The 18,974-nt window shown below is 31.9% G+C and overlaps 1 pseudogene across 1 annotated transcript; it reads left to right on the top strand.

The window, feature by feature from the left end:
• The first annotated feature begins 7,850 nt into the window (after positions 1 to 7,850).
• On the top strand, positions 7,851 to 16,493 carry LOC148628786 (uncharacterized; annotated as a pseudogene). The gene is made up of 2 exons (XR_015924492.1): positions 7,851 to 9,120; positions 13,885 to 16,493. The product of XR_015924492.1 is annotated as an uncharacterized LOC148628786 (transcript).
• The last annotated feature ends 2,481 nt before the right edge of the window (positions 16,494 to 18,974 follow it).

Here is an 18,974-nt window from a genome sequence, read left to right as displayed (position 1 = left end):
TGTCAAAATGTTGCCCATGTACAGTAACTAATCTATTCCAAATATCGTGTTTAAGACTTTAAAAATATTAATGAAGAATCTTGCACATTTGATATTGTTCCTGAACCTTGTTGATAGCTTGTTGTTTCTACATTATAGGTTATATCGAATCATTTAAGGTGGCCAATTTGGTTTTTTAGATCATGCTTGAGTCTGGATTTTTAATTAAAGCTTCAGTTCGTACTGCATAGATATCAGATAAGACATTTCTTTCTACAAAGGAGAGAAAATAACCATTAGTGTTTTGTCTTGTATCTTGTAGACTACTTTTATCAGAGACTACTTGCTATAACGTAATTTCCCCCATATACACCATTTACTTGAACGCACATTTTACAACAAATACAGAATACTACTGGTCATATAAATTTTGAAATTGCATCATTTGCAACTTAAAATACACAAATATAGCAGTGCTCTTTGGTAATGCCGGAAACCTGACGACAATAATTGTACACTTATAATGTTGAAACCTTTATCATTGGGTGAGTAAATAATTGCGGTATTATAAGAATACTTCGAAATTATATTTATTACTAACTATATATTAATATTGATGGGTTTGTAATTGTTTAATTAATGTTTTATACTTGTTTTCCCTGTCTCTTTTTCTTTTTTGTTTACTACTCTTATCGAAAATAATATTGAATTTATAAACATTCCAGGTAAGCCCTCAAAAGATTGGACAATACTGATATTTTAATTTTTTAATTCGTAAAATCAAAACTCACTATTTTTACATCTAGTAAACAAAGAAATTTCTCCATGTCTAAACTTAAATATTTTAGAAAATTTTGGATTGATGAAATTCAACAAACTAATAGCTGTACAGTATTATTTAGTCAATAAATACAATCGTAGGCATTTTTTATGAAAATGAAACATTTATATCTGGATACATGTAAAAATATTAGAAAAAAATGTTTATAAGTTTAAAATAAAGGTGTATTTCTCAATTGAGTATATTTTTGCTATTTTTTATGTGAAAGGGAACCAGGAATCGAACGATAATCAAAATAATGTTATCCAATAATAAGCTGGACAAGGAAATTAGACATACACAACAAAGAACATTGAACAACCAGAACAGCACACCCAAAGAAACAAAAATACAGAAACAAACCAGACTCGATGTAAAACGGATTGACCAGGTATACTACTGGGACATCTATAACAATTATGCCTACACTAAACCGACCCCTTGACTACTAATTTGACAGGTCAAACATCGTTTAGAAATGTAAAGACGTTTATATATCTACGTTCTCTTCCCTATATCAAACATGATACAAAGAGTGAAAAGAAGCGTGACGATTGTAGACATATGTATGCTATTTATTTGAGTTACCCTGTATCGTTAATTTGACCCTCTGTCCTGCAAAACAACACAAAGATGGGCTATCCTATACTACTACACATTGTGTACTTAGTTACAACCCGAGATAAAACCTACAAGAAGGAATTACCTGGCCTACGGAAGCTATTTTTATATAGTTTAGCCGACCGAGCGGTCTAGTTAGTGCGATTGACTTAGTGCAGGCAGTGAATTTATCCGCCCTGAAAACTTTCATTCTTGTATTCTTTTTTTTTGTGCCTCGAATATTAAATATATTGCATAAAGTAGTATTTCCATAAACCGACTGAAGCCCGGAACATGATTTAGTTTAAACAAGTGTGCGACGCCCTCCACAGAAAATGTATTATTAGGCAAGTTAAACCCTTACAGAGAGGTCATTTTTCCACATTTTATTTTGGTCAACATGGAATCGATAGAATATCATAGAAACTTAATTTGTTTGTTTTAAATAAAATTGAATCGAAACTGAAACATAGCGGAAAAGATTTATTATAATTTACACGTGTTCAAGTATCAATACTGCGGTAGTAGCGGAAAATAGTAATCTAAGTCATTGGTCATATGACAACAAATATTCTCATTTTCTCAAACATATATATATATATATATCTTTTTGACAGCAATTTTTCAAAGGTCAGATAAAGTTCGCACAACAGTAAATAACTGAAACAAGTTTACTATTATCAACAAAATATCGTAACTTGTTTTATTAAGTGCTACATGCAGTTCCAGTGAGACTGGATACTGGTCAAAGTAGTTACCTCTATTATATAAAAGCATTCGTCAGATAGAAGAAGTAAAAAGTAAAATAAAGTGAGTTGAGTTAAAGTGTATGCCTACCTCTTATTATTAGAGTACTGAAAGTGGTTTTTGTATACTGAATTAATATATGCATACAATATTAATTACTAACTGTTAACTCCTGCGTATGGAGTATTCATATCACAACTCAAACGTTATTCCAGAGCTTGCCGAAACTACGCAGACATTTTGTATCGCTCTAGTACTCTAACAAACAACAGGCTTCTGGAACAGGGTTATGTCACTACAGAAGTTTTATGGTCGTCATCATGAACTCGTGGATCGTTATGGTGTATCCATCAGCACCATGAAAACTGATTTATTCAACGGGTCATAGTTTTCCTTTCCTCGTTTGTCTACCACGGACTTGAATTTTTATGAGCAACTCGGCGAGTGTTTCTAGAAGAGCAGAGGACGCTTACCCTACCGGTGCACCTAGTCAATGCTCCCAGTTTTTAGTGGAGTTCGAGTTGCTCATTTACTTTTGTTACTTTGTATGTATGATTTTAGTTACTTCATGTTCTTTGTTGTGTATGTCTGTTTTCCATTTCTGGTCTTTGTCCCTGGATTACATTCTTTTGATTACCGCTATAACCTTGATTGCCTTGATTACTCTTAATAAACATCGTCATTAAAAACCACAAATTAACAAAACCATATATAAAAAAAACATAAACTAAAAACAAAACAAAAACATAATTTCTTACGAAATATTTCAGTCAGGGCACAATGTTTAATATCTTTTCAATCAGTTTTCAAGAAAATCAAATTTATTTACTGAGGGCAGTTAAAACAAACGATTAACAATAATCTCATTAAGGTAGTTAGAGTCAAACTTCGAAGATGGACATGACTCTATCGCACAACCTACACGTTTTGTTTTGGACCGGAATATCTATATCAAAAGTATTTTAGAATTACATTCATTTATTAAAAAATAGTGGTTCAAAACAATATATTTTTTAACCAAAACTCATAAAATGTGCCATAACATATCTTAACAATAACAGGAAAAAAGATTAATGTTATCTTTTAAGAAACAAAAAGCATGAGTTTGCTTGAGCTTACTGAAAAATAATGAGCGCAATTAATTTAATTTCCAAAATGAACACAAACTTCGTTAGATGTGTATAGTGGAAACTAAATGAACAAGTTTTTTGCAAGATTGTACATGTTCATTTTGTCATACATTGCCTTCATCGACGAAATAAGGAACGGAACGTGACAGAATCTTGGTAAGTTCGGTACGCAGAATATGCTTAAATCTCCCAAAATTGTCTCGCATTTCTCCCCTTTCCTTGATGTTCATGTTTAAGTTTTTCGCCCAATCACCTAAACAACTCCACTTAAAACTGAGAACAGCTGCACCGGTAGGGTAAGAGTCCACTGCTTTTCTAGAAACACCCCCGAGTTGCCCATAAAAAGTCAAGTCCGGTGTAGACGAAAGAGGAGATAAAAACTAAGACATGTTGAACAAATCAGATGAATACACCGTTACAATCCACGAGTTCATAATGGCGACCACAGTCATTTTAAACTTGCAGTGGAATTGTTTTTAGACTTATGGTAATGTGTATCAAGTGATTGTTACTTCAAGTTTGCATATATGATATAAGTTGCCTCCTGAAACCCATTGACTTTTTTTTTCTTTTATTAACAATTAGGTGTCAAATCAATATATCAATTAAAAGGTATTGTAATTAGGGTATATAAAACTCAATGAATATCTTTCGAAATTTCTAAAATTTGTTATCGTGAAAAGGTATACAATGAATACTTAATTGAAATTAAATAATACAATGTCAGATGCAAGGAATTGTCCTAAGCACATTTCTGAGGTTTGTCTAATTTTACGAATAGGTATCTTGCGAAATCTTCAACGATCTAAAACCATTTATAGAAATGTCATCTAGACGTAATCTTAGTTTCAATGCTTTTGCAAAATGAACTCATGGGCATAGACATTAAGTGTTAGTCCCTGTAAGAATCAGACTGTGAGTAAAATATGGAATGAAAGAACGCATCTTTTGAGTTTAATATTAGGCTATTTGCACCATTAGAATCAAGATTTTCCATACCACTTTGGTAAATTGAGTCGTTATTTCATTGGAATCCCCTGACAATGAACAAAAGAAATCGTGCAAAAAGGCAATCAGAAAGTCTACACATTTTTATTTTTGATATTTTGTTTAAAATGCTTAAATAAACAGAAAATAACAAGTGGCTTCCCATAGAACCCTTGTTCATGAGAGATATACACCATATGGAATGTACTATATATTTGAAAATTGAGAGAGATAACTCTTCAATTGACACTTGAGATTTATCGCATAAGGGCAGACAGATTGGAATGAGTAATATTATGATAATATACATGTCATCATATAGACCTGTAATTCAACTTAATAACGAAAATGAAAGTATGGAGAATATGGAGCCTATTTGAAGTGTATCACATATCACAGAATTTGCATGATTCTTAAAAGACTGCCATTTAAATATTGTTGAATTATTGAAAAATAGGAAATGCCAAATAATTTTGTTTTCAATTCTATAAAATAATTAACATACATTATGTATGAAATTTTCCATAATTTCCATAGATAATTGCTCAACAAAATAAAATAAAATAAATTAAAATAAACACCGAGAAAATCTCCAGTTTTCAAATAAAATTCAGTGAAAATGCGAAATCTCTAGTTTAGAAGGAACAAATTTATCACACGCATGTAACGAGTCAAACTTAACCTATGGAAATCTAAGCTTCACTCCCTGTTTTGATAATATTGCTACCTGTTATACGAACTTCCTGACTGTTCCTTTGACTAAAGTTTATAACTTTGGTAAATTTGTAATTAGCATTCCATCAATAGAATTTAATCAAAACATGATGCTTGTCAAAGTAATGCGTACGAACACCTACGCAATAAATAAGGTAACCCGAAGTAAAGGATAAAAAAATCCGAATTGGTAAAATAGGAAATATTCATTTCACACATAGCTTTTGTCTATGAACTTTAAGGAGTTATTTGAATAAATATGCACTGAACGCCTTATGAGAGTATTTAAAGTTACTGTTGATATTCTTTGATGGAGTTAATCTTTATCAATTTCGAAGGATATTCAACCGTTACAAAAGGTCAATGATTTTAATCATAGTCAAGTTTATATCAGGAAACATGATTAAAAATATCTGACATTTATCATTGAATAAAGATCAAAGGTTATAGATGTTCACATAGGGAAGAGACCACCGAACGCTGAATAGCGAGATCATAACAGGTCTTTGAACCTCTGTTTTGATGTCGATATCATATTTGGTTTTAAGAAGTGTATTAGGGTCTATAATGTATGAAGGTGTACAGAAACAAAATGATATTTCCTATTACATACATTGAAGTAAAAAAAATTGTCTTTGAATTTCGGTGTTGACCGTTGAGGAGCAGAACTAATTACACATACACAAACAGTACGTTACACAATAAGAAACGGAAATAATTTATAAAAACAAACGATATTCAGAATCAACAATTGTATGACATATATTTCATCTGTGTTTGAAAAAAACAAGTTTAATGCGGTCCATTTTTTTTTATAACATTTGCTCTCGATTCTGTCTTTTTGAAACTATATATTATCCCCGAAAATTTGTAGCACGAATGTATGCTCTTATATTACACTTAAGGGGTACATTTTGGTGTACTCCAATAAGTTACTTATCATTTTTTTTTTACCGACAAAGATGTGGGGCAGGTCTTTAAACGCTAGATATATTTTACTGGACACCTTTGACAGTCATTTTGCTGACTCACGGAGAAGAAGTGTAATGAGCATTTTAGTTTATTTAGATCAAGAAACAAGAAAAAATTTCGGTATATCATTTTTTCATATATGCAAATGGTAAGATAATGTTTTGCTATGCCTATACAAAATTTTCTTTTTCATTCAACAGATAATTACATTGGATGAAGGTAATTCTGAGAAAACTCCTTTTGAAGATAACATTTTTTTAACGATTGACTTTTGTAATCAAACAAAGAAAATAAATAAATTTAAGTATTAACAATTTTCTAAACGATTTTAATGTAACTGATGAATAAATCCTTTTCGATACACTGAAAACTACTATAATATGCTTTATGCTTAAATTCATCCTTTAGTGTTATTCTGTATTGTATAATTTGTGACCGTAAAAATGCTTGTGGTGTTTCCTTCATATTTTAAAATGCAAAACTATAAGAATTAAAAAAAACTAAGTTAAAATGATGAATAATATCTTTGATATATATTGAAAACATATAATGATAGGATAATTAATTTGAAAGAGTGAATAACTAAAATATTATCACGAGTGCCGATTTATCGAGTGTGCAGAACTTGTTCCGCGCACGAGTTAAATTCTAAAGCGTTTTTGGCACGAGTGGTCATATTTTTTGTTATTCAAGATAACCAATTGATTATCCTTTTTATTATATAGATTTTAAATATTTGAAATAAAGTCTGTAATTTCACTCTCGGACTTTCACCCGCCAATACGTAACTAATTTGAAAGAGTGAATGTCCAAAATATGATCACTTGTGCCAAGAACGCTTGAAGATTCAACTCGTGCGAGAAACAACTTCCGGACAGTCGTTAAATCTAGGCGTAAATTCTTCGGCAATCGTAATAATATTTTGGTTATTCACTCTTTCCAGTTAATTAAAAGAATTGTTCGTTTGTAGCGTAATATTAGAAGTTGGTTTCGTCATACTAATGTTTCATGCTTCTATTTAACATCGACGAATAAAATAAAACGATCTACTACATTTATAGACAATGTATTTATTGCCTCTTCATTGTTTTCTGTATTTAACTTACTAGTTTTTGTCATTTAGCAGCTTTATTCTCAAACTTTTCACCCCATATCTACAACAGTAAAGGGAAGTTTCTGGTGCAAATTGTGTATCAATACTACTGAAATATATAAATATATGGTTTGAATACATCGGATACATAACAGTATAATGATGCATACATTAGGGTAAAATAATGCATATAAGTAAAACTGAACATGTTAGAAGACATGCAAACATTGTTAGAACAGTGATTGAAAGCAGAAATAAAATTATGATATCAAATTTATAACTTTAACTTGCACAATGAAGATTAGGTAACGAAAACAACACAAACAAAACATCATTTTTCTTCAATAAAGTAAAGCTGAATCCTATATCATAGAGTGATTTTTGTATATTTTTGTAAATAATACTTTTCAACAAAAGTAGATAAAATGCGCAAATTCCATTTAATTTGAATTTCGTAATTTAGCTTTATTAATAAAATTCTACAAATAATTTAGAAACATTTCTTTATTTGTCCGTTTACATAATAAATTATCTATTCTTTCCTTTGGCACTTTACATTGAAACTTTTACTAAATGTTGGGCAAATTTTGTAATAAGGATTAATTTTTAAAAAGCTTTCCTATCAACTCTTTTGTCTGAAACCTTTGAAATATTGGCAGTTATATCTAAGTCAGGATATATGATGTAATTAAGTTGATTGTTTCATACACCTCAGGGTAAATAGCTGATTGCTTATGTTTGACATTTTAATCCTAAAAAGCCAAAACAAAAACAAAAAAAAACAAAACAAAACAAAAAAAAAACATGTATGGAACGTTCTACATTATTGGTCAAGATTTTCGATTGACAACTGACCATTTTCCAAAATTTGTAAAAGATTTGATTTTATTGGTTAATAAATTTTAATTGCTAATCCTGTATAAATAACGATGTTCGCTCGATGCCGCATCATCTGTATGTGTGCATCGAGGAACAAATTAAATTATTAAAACTTTATTTTAGTTTTAATATTAATATATTTCAGCCCACAACCAAAGACGTTAGAGTCATTTCTGTTGTGTGGTCTCATTCATAGAAAGACTCTACCGAGCATCCCCTACTGCTATCTACCCAACAAAGCAGTATAAAAAGTGGCGGAGAAACAAAAGATCCTAACAGTGATAGTGTGCAACTTATGGTATTAACCAGAGCTCAGACCAGAGAAGATATCAACATGATTGGAGGAGCTCCTTCGACATCTGTGGTTAGAGAAGGCAACTCATCTGCATCATCCTCTGCTGGTACACCAGACTTGGCTCCACTCCAACCAGTCAACAATGTAAGCTTAAATACAATTCAATCCATCCCTAAATTTGATGGAAAAAGACATTCTGTCATTCAGTGGTTCAAAAATCTGATGCTATACATTTCTTTCTTGCACTGGACTGAACCGCAAATCCTGGAGGCTTTCCCCCTGTTCCTCGAAGGTCAAGTAGCAGAGTGGTATGAACGCGTCAAAAATTCAATCAACACCTTAGAGGATCTAAAGAGCAAACTTTTTGCTAGATTCACCCCTCCAGCCCTTAATGTGGAATTAATGGACATACGGCAAGGACATTCTGAAACGGTAGATGACTATATACATCGAATTACAAAAATTTGTGGGGAGGCACAACTTCCAGAAAAAAGCATCCTAACAAAAGCCATAAAAGGACTCAAACCTGCCATTGGAAAAATAGTAATTCCACAAGACCCATCTGACATTGAAGAACTACGAAAACAAGCAGAGTTGGCTCAAACCACCTTGTTAGTCACCAACTCAAACAATGAGGATCTTTCAACACAAGTTAATTTGCTGACTCAACATATAGACAAAAAATTCGAACAATTGACATTGGATGCCAAAATAACAGCGGTACATTCTGAACAACCCAGAAATTCGAGGAATTTTGTGCAGCAAAGAAAACAACAATCCTGGGTTCGTCAACAAATTCCACAAACATTCCAAAGACCAGCCCAAAACCATTACAATCCACAACAACAAATGAGGGACCCAATCAAACCAGTTCATATGCAGAATCCACCATGCCATCGTTGCGGTAAGTACTGTGGATCACCTTTTACTTGTTTTGCTAAAACTAAAACATGCAATAAGTGTCAAAAACGAGGTCACATAGCTCCTGCATGTTGGGGTAGATATAGTACAAATTAGGGATTCGCGCCTGTCCATAGGCATTGTTCTAAGGATGGGCACAGAGATACTGAATGTCCTGATGTAGGATTTACAACCCCTCTGCAAACAAATTCTATTGATGTAAAAATTGACAATAGGAAAACCCATGCCCTTATTGACACTGGTGCAAGCATCAGCATTGTTAATAAGGAACTATTGGACAAAACAAAATATGCTAAAGCAAGGCTGAATAAACCAAATTATATTATGATTAAAGGTGTCAGTGGTCAGAGATTAGATGTTTTAGGAAAACTTGACCTCCCAATTGTCATTCATGGCAAAACTATCAATGTAGTAGAAAATGTGCACCACTCTCTTATTTTAGGTTGGGATTTTATAAAACATTTCAAGGGAACTATTGATTTAGCACATCATTTATTGCACTTAAATGATGGACAAGAAGTGCTTGTAAGCCATATTCAGGAAGTTTCAGGTTTAGCTAGAACTCTTGAAGCAGTTACAATTCCTAAAAGGTCAGAGTCCATCATTGCAGTGTCAATATCAAAATTTAAACATGGAGATCAAGTTTTACTAGAACCTAAACCTACACTAGCAATTAAACATTTAGTAGGAGCAAAATGTGTTGCAACAGTAACTAGAGGCAAAGCAATGCTGAAACTGTTAAATCCAACTAACACTGATGTGTTAGTTAAAAGAAGGGAAATATTGGCAAATGTTTTTCCTGCCAATGAGTCAGATATCCTTACTTTTGAAGGTGACACAAAAACTGCTAAGTTTAAGCACAAAGGGCAGAAAATGACCCATCTAAAACAGCATGTTCAGGAAGACTTTAGATTAAAATTTGATCTTGCTAAATCTGATTTAAATGAAATTCAAAAACAGAAACTTCTTGCACTGCTTGAAAAGTACAAGCATATTTTTGCAAATAACCTTAGTCAGTTAGGTGTCACAAATGCTTACTCTCATAAGATTGAGACATATCCTGGTGCAAGACCTGTAAGCTTACCAGCTTTCAGAGCTTCTGCCAAAGTCAATGCTGAAATCAATCGACAAGTCGAAGAAATGGAAAATAATGATATCATTGAAAAATCAAATTCAGTTTGGCATTCACCAGTAATTTTGGTGGCGAAAAAAGGTACAACAGAACTGCGATTTGCAGTTGATTATAGAAAATTAAATCAAATCACAATACCTATGAACTTTCCATTACCTCGACTTGAAAGTGTTTTTGACACAATAGGTGCATCTAAAGCAAAGATATTCAGTTGTGTTGACTTAAAGAGTTCATTCTGCCAAATCCCATTGGATCCAGAAACAAAACACAAAGCTGCTTTCATAACTCAAAATGGCATTTTTGAATGGAAAAGACTTCCTTATGGTTTAGCGAATTCACCAGTTTCGTTCCAAACTTTAATGACATCAATTTTCAGAGAAATGAATTGGAAATCTGTTTTGGTTTATATTGATGATATTCTCATTTTTAGTGAGAGCTTCGACATACATTTGGTTCATTTAACAGAAGTGTTTGAATGTCTTGATAAACATAACTTGAGGCTTCAGCCTAAGAAATGCCATTTTGCTGTCCAGAGGTTAAAATTTCTGGGTCATTTCATTTCGAAAAATGGAGTTGAGGTGGACCCAGAAAAGACCAAAGCTATGAAAGACTTTCCTGTGCCGAAGACGCAAAAGCAAGTTAAAAGTTTCTTAGGTTTAGTAGGATATTATCGGAAGTTTGTTCCGAACTTTTCTAAAATTGCTTTTCCACTAAATTCTTTACTATGTAAAGACAAGAAATTCACTTGGACAGATGAATGCCAAAATTCTTTTGAAACTTTGAAACAAAAACTTCTTGAGGCTCCAATATTGGCATTCCCAAAGACATCTGAACCATTCATTTTAACTTGTGATGCATCTGACACAGCAGTAGGCTTTCTACTAAGTCAAAAAGATACTGAGGGAAATGAGCATCCTATCGCCTATGGAGGTAGATCTTTGAATAAAGGTGAAAGGAAATGGACAACCACAGAAAAAGAATGCTTAGCTATTCTATGTGGAATCCAAGCGTACCACACATATTTGTCTAATGACAAGTTTACTATTCAAACAGACCACAAAGCTTTATGTTGGTTAAATAATATAAAAAATCCTACGGCCAGACTTGGTCGCTGGTCTATGTTTTTGCAGAATTATAATTTTGAAGTTATTTACAAACCAGGAAAAGCAAATTGTGTAGCTGATGCATTAAGCAGGCGTGAATATAAAGAACAACTAATTGAACCTTCTCCTATTTCAGAACCCAATGAATTCGAAGATATCATTTTTGCTATTTCAGAAGGTATTAGAAAAGAAATGCTGATACGAGATCTCAAACAGTCAACAAATGAACAAACAAATGCAAATATTTCAGCTTTTTCAGTTTCCGAGCTGACCATTCCGGTCACAAAGCAGAACCCAGAATATGATCATTCATTTCAACGTGTCATGGTTGAATTTGTTTATCCAGATGACCCAGTTGCAGTAGTAGCACCTGTTACCGAGGACAAAGTTGATGACGCTTTAGACAACAGACAAGCTCTTTTTCAGATGCAGAAAGATTGTCCAGATTTTAAGAATATTATCAACTATATTGTAGATAAAGAGTTACCAGATGATGATAAGAATGCCAGAAAGGTGTCATTTGAAGCTGACAGATATGAAATAATAAATAGCCTTTTGTTTCATTTAGATCAGAGAAGATGCAAAAGATTGCCTGAAGAACAAAAGTTTACTAGACAACTTTGTATCCCACAGGTACTGCGAAATGATGTTTTGCGTTCCTACCATGATTCTCTTGCAGGTGGCGGACACCTTGGAGTTGACAAGGTTCATGAATCAATACGCTCACATTGGTGGCAGACAATTTATGCTGATGTTGAAAATTATGTAAAATCTTGCAATCGCTGTCAGATGGCAAAGCGTAACTATAACCAGTGTAACCCTCCATTAGGGTCCATGCCTCCTGTCAAACGGTTTGAAAGGTGGCAGATTGATATTTTAGGTCCACTGCCAAAAAGTGCTGAAGGATATAGTTATGTTTTGTTAATGATTGATGCTTTCAGCCGCTTTCCTGAAGCTTTTCCTTTGAGAACACAGAATGCACAAGAAGTAGCAAGAGTTATCTATGACCAAATCATTTGTCGATATGGAGCACCCCGTATCTTATTTTCTGATAGGGGTAGGAATTTTATGTCGCATATAGTAAATGCTCTTTGTGAAATTTTTCAAATTACACAACATCATACTTCTTCTTATCACCCACAGACAAATGGTTTGGTTGAGCGTCAAAACTCAACTATTGCTCAAACTATACGTACATATTGCGGTAAGGACCACACTAAATGGCCTATTTACTTACAAAGTGTTATGATGGCTATTCGGAAATCTCCTGCATTAAATGCAACTGAAATATCTCCTTTCCAGTGTGTCTTCGGCCAACCCATGAAATTGCCCTTTGACATTGCATTAGTGCCAAAAGACAATTTAGGACAAGCCACTAAAGACCACATTCAGGAGATAACAAAAAATTTGGAAATTGTCCATGAAATTGCTGAAGAAAATCATAAACGTCAAAAAATTCTTGACAAGCAAAGACATGACCATAAAGCAAAAATTCCAGATTTTAAAGCTGGTGATATGGTATTAAAAGCCATAAATAAAATCCCTGTTGGTCAGTCTAAAAAGTTGTATGACAAATTTGAAGGCCCCTATCGCATTATGTACAAAGGTGAAAATTATACATACAAACTGTATAATATAAACAAAAAGAAACCTCATCAGTCTATGATTAATGCATGTCACTTAAAACATTATAACAAACCAGTTGTTGTCAGACCTCAGCATGAAAATGAGAATGATGAACAACCAAATGTGGTTATTCAAGAACCGCAGGGTGAAAATCAAAACCCTCTGGTAGATGCTCATTCCCAGTCTCAACACATCCCTCAAATTCAGCAAACCCCATTGCCTGTTAGACCTCAAACTCAGCAAGCAGTTCAGCCAAATAATAATAAAAGAGTACAAAATGACAAAGTCCAAGATACTCAGTCATATCCTTTTAATAAAGCTTTAAGAGGTAGACTTAAACATGGTAGAAGAGAAATACAAGTCGGATGGCTTGATGGTTCGAGATCATGGATCTCGGATGATAATTTTGATGAAAATTCTCTTCAATATATAAATAGCAGGTTCACTAAAAATGGTAAAATAAGAAGGTCATGTTTTAAACATAAAAAGAAATAAATAGTATATAAAAACAATGTATGAAAAATCATACATCATAAAATATAAATATTAGTAAAACTGTATTGAACAAATATATTTATAATATTATAAAATGAATGAATAAGCTAGTTTGAATCCTTGAACCAGAGTAGTTGACCCATACTTTTAAGTTAAATGATTTTTCATTCCTAGCTTATGTTGAAAATTCTAGGCGCCCAATGTTATAACTTTGGACCACTTTGGCTTAAATTTTTCAAAACAAAACAAAATTTTGCTTCATAAAATTTGTGATGATGTCAATCCTTTACAGTTTCTGTAGTTCATAGTGCTAGAGTGTACATTCTGCAGGTGTGCATTCATCCCCTGACATTCATCACACTAATTTTTTTTTCCTTTTGTCTCGTTGTAGGTAAATTTGGAACTTTTCAACATACCATAGTTTTGGCAATCATGGTCCTTATAACTGCTCTAGTGATCAAACCTGCTACAACACAAACCATTGATGAAAAGATGAATATTGTTCAAAGATTGAACTATGGTGTTATTTTTAGACAAGAGTCATTCCTGCATATGTCTACAGAATCATGGCTTCATACCTTCAAAGTAGAATTGCCTAAAAAAGTAACATTATCTAAAATGTATTTTTGTGAAGAGATAAAAAATGAATGTAATTCGATGAATAATATGGTAAATTTTATACATGCCTTACATGATTCAACGGAATCACAATTGAAAGAGACAATCAAAGCTATTCATGCTTTGGTGCCCCAAACAAATTATTTTGGTAGTAAGAGAAATCAAAGATCACTTTTACCATTTATAGGTTCTTTGGCTAAAGGTATTTTTGGTTTAGCCACATTGGGTGATGTTCAAATGTTAACAAAACACATAAATGAATTAAATAGACGTTCAATACTTATGGCAAACACCTTACACCAACATGGTTCACATTTGTCCTCCTTCATGTCCATTATAAATAATAGAACAACAAATCTTATGGAGGGCGTACGACAAAACTCAGTACAAATCAAACAAGTTGCTAATTCATTTTATAACTCACTTTCTTCTTTTCAGCATTCTATGTCTAATATGTCACAAATCTTAATTACTCTTGTTAATGATGCTAACATATTAAGAGAAAGCCTCAACCAGTTACAAACTAGCATACAAAGCTTAGTTGAAGGCAGAATCTCACCACTACTAATCCCAAAGCACTCATTTACGCATGTTTTGCACAAAATCCAACAAATTCTATCCAAATCTTATCCTGGATTTTACCTTACTCATTTTGACCCAGCATACTACTATACCCACTCAAACTTTATGTTTGCTCGAAATCATTCAATGCTTTATATAACTGTAAGATTTCCAGTTTCAGCTCATTCTAAACCTTTAAATTTGTACAAAGTGATAACTCTTCCAGTACCAATTAATGATACTTCTTCACATGCTACTAAACTAATGAATCTACCTAACTTCTTTGCTATTACTAATAGAAATGATTATTTCACGGAACTTTCTACTAAAGATATTGCTAACTGTGTGCATGGATCTTCTGTATTTTGTTCTCAAAATCTTCAACTAACTCATTCCTCTAAACCCAACTGTTTAATTGCTCTCTTTAATAACAACGTAACAATGGTGAAAGAAACATGTGACTTCAGATTTCTACAAGACCATTTTAACATCAAAGATAATAGAACTAACCCATACTTCTGTTCTTGTATATAAAAATAATAATCAATTAACACTTAAATGTCCAGATAATATTCAACAAATTCCATCTTGCACATTCTGCAAAGTGCATGTCCCATGTCGATGTTCTTTATACTCATCAACACTTTATTTTGCACCAAGACTTATTAACTGTTATAATGAAGCTAACATATTTGACCCACAATCTACTTTTTCAGTTATGCACCCAGTGAACTTAGCACTGCTAACAGAGTTTTTCAATCACACTAAACTAAATAACATTCTAGGAGACACCACTTTCCCCACAAAAATATCACTAAAATTACCAGATTTTAAAATTTACACCCACAACATGTCACAATTACTTGTAGCAGATCACAAAGAACATTTAAGTCTAACAAAAATGGCCCAAGCAGCCAAGAAAGATGAACAAATTTTTCAAACACTCACTGAACCATTGCTAACAGGAGACATTACTCTTGCTGAAGATTGGCCTGATACCAATGCAATTTTAATTTTTGTAGCATTAGGTATTGGATTTTTATCATTTATTACATGTATATACTTATTTTTCAAGGTTCGCAAAATGGCTACTGCTTTGCTAGTTATACAACAAGTTGCTAGTGTAAAATCTCAAACTGTTCCATCCTTTATTTACAATGAACATGTCACAAAACTCAATTCTGCGCAAACTACTAGTAACCTTATTACTTATATTACAAATGAATTTTCATGGCTTCATGCTTCAGTGTTGCTTAGCATAGTTGTTTTAATCGTACTTATACTTATTGTCATTTGCATCTACAAAAGTAAAAAGAAGCAAGGAACTAGTTTAGCTATAGAAATTACTTGTGGTGGCCTATGTGTCATTATCCCCATACTTTCATTATCTCTGTGTCCATCATATTGGGATATTGATACACCCACTATAAATCATATCAGTATCACTTCATTCCCAACTTGTAAATTGATTGCTAGTTGGACAAACTTTACTGTTCGAAATAAGTTAACATTGCAAACTATATCTGTACCAACATGTATTACTATTGACTTTGTGTCTTGGTTCAAATTGCGTAAAATTTTACGTCAACCATTTTGTGCTTACGTTATGATTATCCACAATGGTTACAGTACTTTGTTACAAGGTCAAGGTGAAATTACACCTAAATCAAACTCTTTATATCCTCAATTGTAAGTTATACAGACATTGCTTGTTTTAGTACTATTTGTATTCTTTTAAGTTACTATCAGATCCACAGTACTCTACCTACCTGACATTATGAACAATTATATTGAAAATGTAAATTTATTTACTGTATGATTCTTGTATATTAACTTGACATTGTAGTACTGTATATTTTCAGAAGAAGGTACACATACTTAAATAATTATATGTTTAGAGATGGATATTATGTAGAGAAGTATTTTAAAAGTGTAAAACATGTTCATAACAAAACACTTAAAATTCTATACTCATAAAGGGTTCCTTTTTATAAATTTGTGAATTATTTATGTATGCTGAGGGGCGCTTGCCACGGGTTAACATAACTCAAATTTTTATAAATGATCCCAAAACAATATTTCATAATTTAGCTTTGGGGTCCAAAGTTTCGTAGTAGGGAAGATTTATCATAGAGTGATTTTTGTATATTTTTGTAAATAATACTTTTCAACAAAAGTAGATAAAATGCGCAAATTCCATTTAATTTGAATTTCGTAATTTAGCTTTATTAATAAAATTCTATAAATAATTTAGAAACATTTCTTTATTTGTCCGTTTACATAATAAATTATCTATTCTTTCCTTTGGCACTTTACATTGAAACTTTTACTAAATGTTGGGCAAATTTTGTAATAAGGATTAATTTTTAAAAAGCTTTCCTATCAACTCTTTTGTCTGAAACCTTTGAAATATTGGCAGTTATATCTAAGTCAGGATATATGATGTAATTAAGTTGATTGTTTCATACACCTCAGGGTAAATAGCTGATTGCTTATGTTTGACATTTTAATCCTAAAAAGCCAAAACAAAAACAAAAAAAAAAAAAAACAAAACAAAACAAAACAAAAAAAAACATGTATGGAACGTTCTACATTATTGGTCAAGATTTTCGATTGACAACTGACCATTTTCCAAAATTTGTAAAAGATTTGATTTTATTGGTTAATAAATTTTAATTGCTAATCCTGTATAAATAACGATGTTCGCTCGATGCCGCATCATCTGTATGTGTGCATCGAGGAACAAATTAAATTATTAAAACTTTATTTTAGTTTTAATATTAATATATTTCAGGTATGTTAAATTACTTACTGTATGTACTTAAACAATTATATTTTTTTATCTATAGATGCTTCATTTTAAGCTTCGTATATTAAAGATCCTGTAGAGTTAATTACGATTATTTTATTTCTTTTTGTTGGTATGTAAATAATTACGATTTTGTTTTGTTTATTGTTTTCAATTTATTAAATTTCATTTTTTTTTTATCTTATATCGGAAATCGAAAGACTTATTTTATATAATGAAAGGGAGTTAATTCATGAAGCTTTTTCAGAGACAAAATTGTCAAATGTATTTATGGTAAAATTTACCCAAAACAAAGACAATAGAATGGCAAATGCTGTAAGGCGTAACTTGAAAATATGTTTTAAGAATGATTAGCTTTCCCTTTCATAATTATACCATTTTCTTTCGATTCATTTTCGATGCATTATGATCCCCTGATAGTGTCTCCACGTAGGCCTTGTACATGTAAATAGATGTTTTCCGATTTTTGGAGTAAAACATTTTAGTTAAACTTTTAATGACAAAATGTCTCTTCTGAATTAAGTTTTAATACGTTGTATCTGTCTCTTCCCAGATCACATGTTTTTTCATTGAAAGAATTGAATTTAGACTCTATATGTTTTTCTCTTTTTCGAATATTATGATACATTGTAGGTATGTATTTTATTTTCTCTATTGATTATTCACATGTGTTAAGAGTGTTTATCTTATTTTAATTCAATTAAGTTCCTATGCATAGATTTCATTATGACAGTGTTCATTTTGTCCTTAAGAAAACAATAATTCAATAATTTTATGCTCGAATATAAGTTCTATCAGTACATGAGACAGTTTATAATTCAGTGACACTTTTCATTACATGTTATTTAATATTATATCGATTAGTTATTTACTGGTATGAATTGTTTTTATCTGTTTAATCTGTTTATATTGATCATCTGTATGTGTGCATCGAGGAACAAATTAAATTATTAAAACTTTATTTTAGTTTTAATATTAATATATTTCAGCCCACAACCAAAGACGTTAGAGTCATTTCTGTTGTGTGGTCTCATTCATAGAAAGACTCTACCGAGCATCCCCTACTGCTATCTACCCAACAAAGCAGTATAAAACCTATACAAACAAGACACCTGTTTAAACCAAATACTTTAGTAGTCTCTGAAGTACAATCCACATTAGCCAAACATCCATACAAAACGATCGAATTCTTGTCACAATGTCGTTTGGAATGTTTTTTTTTTTTTAAGTTTTGCTGTATTTGCGTGATTTCAAATTGAGAATAATCATTATTTTAAAATAGCGTATCAAGTCTTCTTGAACAAAAGTATATTAAAACTTTGATTATTCTGTTTAAGTTTGAAGCGATAGTATATCTTCCTTTTTCAATCAATAAGCATTTTACAAGTAGAACAAAAAAGTAAATAGACTTACTTTTTTTAAATGTGCTTGACAATACCATCAATATGGAAAACTTAAAGCTGCATTAGCTGCCAAATTTGTTTAGTTTTGAT

This window comes from Perna viridis, chromosome 1 (genome assembly GCF_037379345.1).
Source record: "Perna viridis isolate PV_CMFRI_1.1 ecotype Kerala chromosome 1, ASM3737934v1, whole genome shotgun sequence".
In the NCBI taxonomy this organism is placed as follows: domain Eukaryota; kingdom Metazoa; phylum Mollusca; class Bivalvia; order Mytilida; family Mytilidae; genus Perna; species Perna viridis.
Note: the sequence above shows the minus strand (reverse complement) of the source record. Positions and strands in the feature narration are given on the sequence as shown.